The following is a 9346-nucleotide window of genomic DNA, read 5'->3' on the forward strand; positions in this document are numbered from 1 at the left end:
GACATGCAAAACTAATGTGAAGACTAAGATGATAAACAACTGCAAGTATCAACACATCAACATTTTCAACATCAACATTTTCATAATGTACAAGTGTGCATTGTGACACTCAGTACATCTGAGGGAAGGTGCTGCCACTTGTTTGGTCTGTCCATTGGTTATGCATTAGAGCTTGTGGCATCTTAGTGTAAGCAAAGCAGATTGAGATAAAGGTAATAATTCTAATAACAAAATTAAACTTGAATGATGTGCTCACAGATATTGATACACACCTGAAACATCCTTCATGCGTGGTGTGGTACATGTATGTACATATGAGGCCAGTTGTAAGTCATACCCTCTGAAAACTTTTATTCTCCTCATCTTGTATCTTTGCAGTCTTGCTAATTGGTTCTTGAATTCGTCAGGCTAATTAATGATATGCAGATGAGGCTTGATTGGTTTGAATGTCGCATGAAACATGAAGCACCATAGAGGGAGATTGGGAGACCCCCCTCTTTGCTTATCAAGATATGGAGATAATTGCAATTAAAGTAATTTGCATGTGTTAATGAATTTGTCTTATGCTTGTCATGATCACAGACATGCAGTAAATAATTGATTTCCTATCGGCACTGAGCATGTCGAACTGCCTTTGTCACAACTGTGTGAAGTCAACAAACTGAAAGCTGCCTGTATTATTCCATTACTAGAGAATCAAATTCTGCTATAAAGGTAATACGATCAGTAATTTCTAACTGTGTATGTCTGTGATAAATATGTAAAGATGTGCGGTAACAACCCAAACCAACAATCCCGACAATGACCCCAGCTCCAGCTTCAGCTGCTCTCTCTGTCCTTCATCAGGTGAAGGTTTGGCTGTTTTCACGAGTATTCATGGACATAAAGGTTTTTCTCTTTGGAGCAAAAAGTCTGAATATTTAATGATGAAGTTGTACCTTTAGGAGAAACCAATCATAACACTGTAGACATAAAGATAAGAAAAGTTGTAATTTTACCTAATTCTAATACCTAATTCAGATTTTCTGATTGTTTCACCAGAGCAGTGGCCCTAATTGGTTGCATGATGTCTGTATTTGTGAAAATGATTATGGTTCACATAGCTTAAAAAAAAAAAAAATGTAAAAAGACATTTTACTATTACGAGTTGTGACTCAATAGATGTCTGAATGTACTGAAAGTGATGCTCCATCACACCTCCAGATAAAAAAGAAATCCAGGCACACCATGGACAGCTAACAGCGTGATGTGGCAAAGCTTTTTTGAACAGCCTCTTTGGTCAACTGTATGCCTTCAACACACATTTCCCAAAAATCACAAGAACACTTCTCAGGTGATTCAGGCTGACCTCATGGAATTTCCTTTTAGTTACTGGCACTGAGGCAGTTTCACGGAGTGTACAGTGTGGTAATGAGTTTCTGAGGACATCGTTTGCTCATTCAAAAATTCATTCACGTTGTTATATTCTATAGTCCTGCATTCAGTATTCCCTGTTTCACCATGTGGTGATGAGGATACATGAAGAGTTGAAGGGTTAAATCAAGACAATAAACAACAATAGACAACAATTCTGAAAGAAGTTAAAGTGGCCTTGAGCTATAATGCAAATTATGCTTGCAACCAAGACTCACTCCGACTGGTAAAATTTAATGATTAAAAACTACATGACATGAAAATATAGGGGGGTCCCCAGTTTTGGCCTGCTGCAACCTGAGGGTCCACAATGTGAGAGGGTGGAAGACCACTGATCCAGCTGATCTGATGTGAGATGAGCCTGATCAACATAAGAATGCTTCATGTGATGGAATTTCAATTTTTTTAAGGAACTGTTGCTTGTAGTTTTGATATCTTAGATGCTCCACTTTGTTCTTAACACCTGCTCATTAACACTCACTGAATGATGTGCCTGCAACTTAACACTGTACTCAAGGCTGCAGACAGGCTGTGTGTGTGACTGAGCATTAAGAGAGAGTGACGATAGTGTTGGTGCCAGATGTGCTGCTTCTTGCATCAGTGAAAACGGCTCTCCTCCTGAGGTTTTTCTACATGTTCTGTGTACAGAGATTTGAATGGTGGAATGAATCCAAACATGCAGTCAGCAGCAGTTCTGCTGGTGAATACAGCTCAGCAGTGAGAGATGTCACATTAATCCAGCCTAAATTGTATTTTTAGCCATGCTACCAGCATGGATCCAGGGATGGCAATGACCACCACTTTGGACCAAACTGTAGTGACTTTTTAACATGCTTTCCAGCTAGATTTTCAGGAGGTTAGTAGAATGAACCGAGGTGATTTACAGCAGCTACAACCAGGACTCTTGACTCCAGGGACAATGAAGACACGGCAGATTTAGACTGGGACAGGGGAGCTATATAGCACAAAAGGGTCAAAAAGGGCCAAACACGGCAACAAAACCAAATCAGTACTATATTTCCTGTCATCAAACTGGCGGGGGTGGGGGTGGGGGGAAACTTTAAAGCAGCTGGTACATGTTTTAATGCTCTGATAGTATTTTCCAGATGACAACAATGAGTTGGCTGCTGTCCTCGATGATGTAAATATTGTTGAGTTGGTGCCTTCATTAGAGTCAGCCTCCAGCAGTCTGCAGTTGTTTGCAGTCACTTTATCAGTGATGTGAGTGGTGTTCATGAGTCAGTCTGTGATGTGCACACCTAAAAAACCCTGTTACATATCAAAGGTGTCATCAAATGATTCACTGACAAATCAAAATAAATAGGAGTTGAGGTTTTTGTTCGAATTGATCTTGCTCTTCTCCCCCATGTTTTAGCTGTGTAGCTGTGTCAATGATAAGTCACACTGGTAAAGTTCTAATTAAAGTTTAAAAGTTTAAAAAAGAAGGTGGCCCTCAAACATCCAACCAAGTGGTGAATTCAGGAGGGTTCAGTGGCGGCAAAGCTAATGGACGATGAGCAACTAGCAAAGAATGTTCATCACATACATACTGCAAAAACAGTTAAAGTTTTAGTTTATTTTCCTAAATCATATTTTTTATTGTGCACTCAAATCTAATTGGTGTTGGGTCGTTTCAAATAAGATAACTCATTTCTTTGTTTTTCACTGTTCCTAAAGCTAAAGGAATATCAATCAAACTGGTATTAGCTTATTCATTTTAAGAATGAAGAAGTCCATGTTATGTCTGTTTACATCCTGCTGTGAGTTTTCATTGGTCTACTGCATGTAATGCATTTACCACTGGCTATAATTAAATACCTGCTACAAAAGTAGGAAAGCAAAAAGGTTTACTTTTGCTGTGCTTTTAACTTCTGTCCAGAATTAGAAGGAAGCAGAACTGAAACTTCTGTGAAAGAAAAATGCTTTAACTGTGCATATTTACTCAGTTTTATTGTCCTGGACTAACAAATATAACATCCAAGCTAACATCATATGCACTTTATCTAAATGCACCTGTTTAATCTGTTTAATTGTTTCTATAAACAAACCAGGATTGGCTCATAACTGCTACCTGACAACCAGCATTGTACCCTATATGTGTGTGTGGTATAAATCCCATGAGGAAAAAGTCTGTTAAGATTTTAAATATAGGGATGCATCCCATTTCTGAGGACCATCCACTCTTCCCATTGGCTGTCAGGCTTGATGTCCTCGGACATGAGCTCTGCAGTTGGTTCATGAGCTTATTGTGGTTGAAAATAGTGTTTGAGGAACACAGATACTGCTGATGATTTGCTAAAAGATTTGAGCCACAACACCCATCCCATATGACATGAATATGCTGTGGACGTGAGGAGTCTGAAGCAGGGTTTTTTTTGGAGAAGAGGGGGATGGGGTAGTACGGTAATTTCATCCAATCAGAATACTTTGAATAATTAAACTGATCAACTTAATTAGCTCAATTAAGTTGATTTGACCACGGAACATTGCCATATGGCGCAAGGAAACAAAAGAGGGGGGAACTAATTAAAAGTAAAATAATGAGGATTTTAATTAACTGGTTCCCCAGACGTCAGCAAGCGGGGATGTGGAGTTGTAATTAAAAAGTCCTGTAGTGCTGGCAACATTCTCTCCCTCTCTGTTTTAATAACGGCAAGGGCTCCATCCATCTAATTAAATCTGTAAATGAATTAGCAACATTGAGGGTCCCTGCTTGAGTTTTACACCCCACCTCTACAGCAAAGCAAACCTTCTAGATAGTTCTCATAATTCTGTGATAATAGGAAGGGAAAGAAAAAGAGGCAGATGATGAATAGAGGAGTCGTTTCTGCTTAAACAAAGGTTAAATCTTGCAGCGCTGCAACTGTTTCCACCACACTGTATATCATTATTCATGTTTATTATATCTCTGGGAAAACAAAATGTGAAAATGCCTCCAGAATTCCCTTTCAGCAACAAGTTTACATAGACAAGCAGCTATGATAGGAACAACATTGCTCACATACATGCAGGTGCACTTTATGTGTAGCTGAAGGATTTGAGATGCAGGAAAAGTCGATTCACATACAATGCCCTAAAGCTTACAATGACCTGGATGAATGAGAATATTCACAGGCATGATTCACATACAAGAATCACCATTTTTCGGTGGTTTGAATCAATCTACAAATACACATTTGATTTCTGTGTGTTATTAATAGCATCATGGTTTCCCTTTGCTATGTTAATAGACAAAAAAAAAAAGGCAGAACCTTGACACAATAGCACATAGCAGTTATCTACAGCAGTGCTTCCAGGGGGCAGCTCTGCCGTTACCAGGGGGTGGCCTATGTGGAAAGAGTAGTGCAACTAAGCAAGCAAATTATGATTTGATTAAAAAAATGTAGATCCACACACAGCATTGAATCAACTGTAGCACCTGAACCACACGTTGAGACTGAGTGTGTAAGAACTATAGCAAACAAGCAGAGAAGGCTAAAGAGTTAGCCAAAGGAATGGAGGAATGGTGAAACAGCTCCTCCATTATTTCTTTAAAAGATACAGCTACATACTCTCACACACTTCTCCCTTTTTTCCAGTCTGACAGCGATCTCATTCAGCCCGTGTTCATGTTGCATTTCACTGGACTAAAAACAGAAGTGAATGGTTTGGAACACATGGAGCAAGAGGCTGAAGGTAATGCCCCTTTCTATTTGTTGAATTGAGACTAAATTTTGAATCAGATGGAGAAACCATGAAGAGAATTCGAGTCAAACTGTGAAATTCTGATTCATTCATAGCCCTAAAATGTATCAGAATCCAAATATCTTTAATATCTGTTAGAGCCCAGCTATGAATGTGTGAAAATAATCAATTTACTTATTCAATCAGTCTTTACTCAGGTCCCAGTTCTCCATTAAAAGAGGTTTATGTTTATAATTTTGTTTGCTGAAGACAAACGCAGGATAGAAAATGAGTACAATGTAAAGCAAAATACATTTCCGTTCATCCACCCATCCATCATCCCTCACATCCACCCTCAGTCAGCAAGTTTCAGAAATGACATAAAGAGATCACACAGGCAGGAATTAGATGAAACAGATGAGGAATTAGATTGTATCTGGCTTCCCATCCAGCCCGCAGAGTATTAATGAGTTCAGAAAACACACACCTCGAACTTTACTCACAGTGGAAGAGACCAAGTCTGTCCTGAGAATGATTGCCATCCCCCAGTCAAGAAATGTCAGTAAATCATTGTTCACCTGTTCAGTCAGAACAGAAAAGAATCAGATTCCATCCTGTCTACTTCATGGACCCACCATCAGACCACTCGGGTCCCAGGCTGGCTATTCCCTGGAGCCGACAGCGGCACACAGGCCGAACTACAGCGAGTACCTCCTGAGCTGTGGGAGAATCACCGAGCTTGTCTATGAGTCATCACTTGGGTTTACTTTTGTTGGTCAACTGCCATTCATTGCTAGTTGAACTGTGGGTTTTGTGGAAGAGTTGTCACTTGGTTCAAATCATGGTGAATAACTTCCATTATGTGCTTCACAATAAAAGCCTTGGGGGTTTGCTTTTAATATCAAGAGAGGTAGTCCGACTATACAAAAACCCAAAGCATGTTTTCTAGACGGCCTGAAATCCATATGGCTGTGTCAGCCTCACTCTAAACGCTGATCTATTTTGGAGTTATAATGGAGACGTGCCAGCAGCCTGGGATGATGGAGACAAGCTGTGCAATGACAACCAGAGGACTGCAGTGTGCAGAGTCCAGTCCTGCCATGGTTCCATGGCTCCAACAATCAGCTGCTGCCCGTCACCTCTGTCTGTATCAGTCTTCTGTGTGTGCTGTTCGCATTTCATTTTGTTTATGACTCTGTGTGTGTCATCACTCTCTTCCCGTCTCTGAGCGGCACAGGCGAGATGCCAAGCCAGTCCTCAGTAGGCCCACCAGGAGTACAGGCTTTCATTAGCACTCTGTAATTAGGAACAGATGCAATTTGCAGCACGGCGCTCGGCTCACACAGTGGCTCACACAGAAAGCTACACATATGGAATTCCACTGGCACATGCTGTACTTTAATCACTGACACAGACCTGCGCCCTGTTTCACCTCAACAAAACTTCCCAGCATACAGAAAGGGCCATTCAAATCACAGTGATCAGTGTTTTGTGAGCTTTTTGTTCATTTTGGAACATGACTTTCTCTGATCCCCGAGAGGAAATCAGCACATTTGTTTCAAGAGCAATGTTACAAAACTTAAGTCTGCATTAATCAATATTTTTCATGGCGTTGAAGGAAACCACTTGTGGAAGTGATCACTTGTAATGTTGAAGCCGTAGTTTTTTGCCACTCTGTGGAACTTTTTAGTCTGTTGAGCTGACTGATTTGGTTTAAAAGCACATTTATTGTGTGCTTCAGTCTCATCACTCCTCAGAGCCGCTGCATCCAACCAAATACATAAATGAGTAATAATTAAAAAAAATAAAAACAAGCCAGAGGGGAAAGGAGAGTAAATATTTGATTCTGGATAAGAAAGTAAATATCAAAAAAGTAGCTAATAACCTTTTTAATCTTTAAAGTCTCATATTTGCAGCAGTGTACTGTACACTGACATGATTTTCCACGGACCTCAGACAGGCTGGTGTTTTCCACTTTTAGAATTAACATTATTTATTTTTCTTTTTTACAGCTGGTCATTCCTGGAGCCTGCACAAACATGTCTGCAACCCTACACCCCTGTCCTCCCACTGCCCCCACAGCTGGCACTACACTTCCCAGTTCCCCTCAAATCTCCTGATAGTCCAGATAGTCCAGATACAATATCACTAATATCCCTAATTGCCTCATTAAATTGACACACAAGCCAGGACCAAGGTTGAAGCAAGGACCCTAATTAGACACCTAAATATGAAGCCAAGGGCGTTTTATGGAGGGGCACTTTGGGGAATGTTTTAATGAGGACATGGTGCTGAGAATAGCTTTAGAGTCATTTGTTGACGCAGGAGCTGCACCCGGTGGCCAGCACTCCCTAACCTTATTCAGGCACACACACACTCACACACACACACACACACACACACACACACACACACACACACAGAGTAAGATAAAGACAAAACCTGAAGTCTAAAGTGATGAATGGAGCAAACTACAAGTGAAAATATTTTCCTTTCTTTGCATTTATTTGAGTAAAATTGTAATTGTTTGTCTTGAGAGGGGCATAGGAAGACAACACTATGGGTCATTAAAAGCCAAAACGTTTATCCTCTGAGGAGCATGATTGTTCTAATGGCTTACTTCCTTCCCGTTGATTTAATACTACATTTCCATAAAGTTAGGGGTTTTATCAGAGATAAATCATTTCAAAAATGAATGAATGAAAATGAGCATTGAAGGAGCAGAGGCTGAGAGTGTGTGTAAAGACTCCCAAGTCCCAAGTATATGCCAAATTTGTGATAATGTAATTTAGTAGTCTGTTGTTCAAACTCTTCTCGCAGTTTCTGTAAAATTAAAGTGTCCAGTCCAGGATAACTCTGATGATATCATCAGCAACATTTCAGGATGATCTAAATCACACAAAGCTCAGCATTTCTTCTGCTCTGTTTCAAGCAGCATGTTTTGGTTACAAGAGAAGAGGCTTGAAGATGAGGACTAGCTGGTTGATTTGACCAGGGTACATCAGGTTAAGTCACCTCCTACAGTAAAGAGCAGGTCACAGACACTTTGCCTAGATCCCATGAAGTCCCACAACGGGCTGATCACAGTCAGGGTGGGTAGTCATGTGCTACAAGTAACACACATGAGTAAAAAGGAACAAGAACTTTTCATGTTCCTTTTTTTAAACGTACTTTTATTCTTTACTCAAGTATATTTTTGAGCCAGTAATCTACTTTTTACTTTCGCCATTTCTCCCACACATTTGCCATTTACACCGAGTCTGAAGAAAAAGATGCACCACTTGTCTACAGACCATGACGTGATGATAACACAGCAAAACCCAGAACAAGAGGCAGCGTCCAGTCACAATCCCTGCCCACATCTGGCACACTTTTCATCCCAAAATCTAAACAAAGACAACGGTTACATGATGAATGCTTAAACTCAAACCTCCACAGACCCAGTGAACTAAGCTGTACATGCTGCAGGTACAAATGTAGCTATGTTAAATTTTCTTGCATAACGTTGTAGCTAGTGATCTGTTGGGCACCCTCACATACTGCCAAGTTTAATGCTAGCTTTAAAGCTTTGCTTTCACAAGTTTTTTCAAGAAGTGTTTTATCATTATATTGCACTCGCCCACATACCCTAAATATATCAAAACAGAAAGTAAGTTGTTCTTAGTTATTCACAGACACACAGATAAGCCTGAAATACACACACACACACAGAAGACCCATGGACATGCTGCTGTTGTGTAGAGATGACTGGCCGCCACATCGTCAGGCACCTCCTGAGCCGTTAGGGGGTTGTTGCCTTACACTGAGGCAGTGCCCAGGAGGAAATAAGAATGATAGCAGGGTAAGCTGTCCCACCCCAACAGGTGCAACAAAACTAAAGGAGAGGATCAGTCAAGCAGTTTGTACATGCCAACACTCTGAATGTGAAGGTGGAGTACATGTGAATGCATTTTAAGACTTTTATTGCAAAAAAATGGTCACTTAACAAAATATAATGTATTATTATTCATTAAACCAATAAACAAAATAAGAAGTAGGAAGGATATTCACCACATCAACTAGCTACATCATTAACAGGCTGCTTATACCTTGATACATCACTATTCATCATATACAGAATGAAAATACACTGATAGAGTTCACTTTGTATAATAAGCACTTTCATTTTAATATTTAAAAATACATTTTTTTTTTAGCAGAGTACTTTTCACACAGTCGTATGTGTAAAAGTGACTGCAACTCTTCAGCTAATTGTAGACGGTGAATTTAC

This window comes from Chelmon rostratus, chromosome 19, assembly GCF_017976325.1.
Source record: "Chelmon rostratus isolate fCheRos1 chromosome 19, fCheRos1.pri, whole genome shotgun sequence".
In the NCBI taxonomy this organism is placed as follows: domain Eukaryota; kingdom Metazoa; phylum Chordata; class Actinopteri; order Chaetodontiformes; family Chaetodontidae; genus Chelmon; species Chelmon rostratus.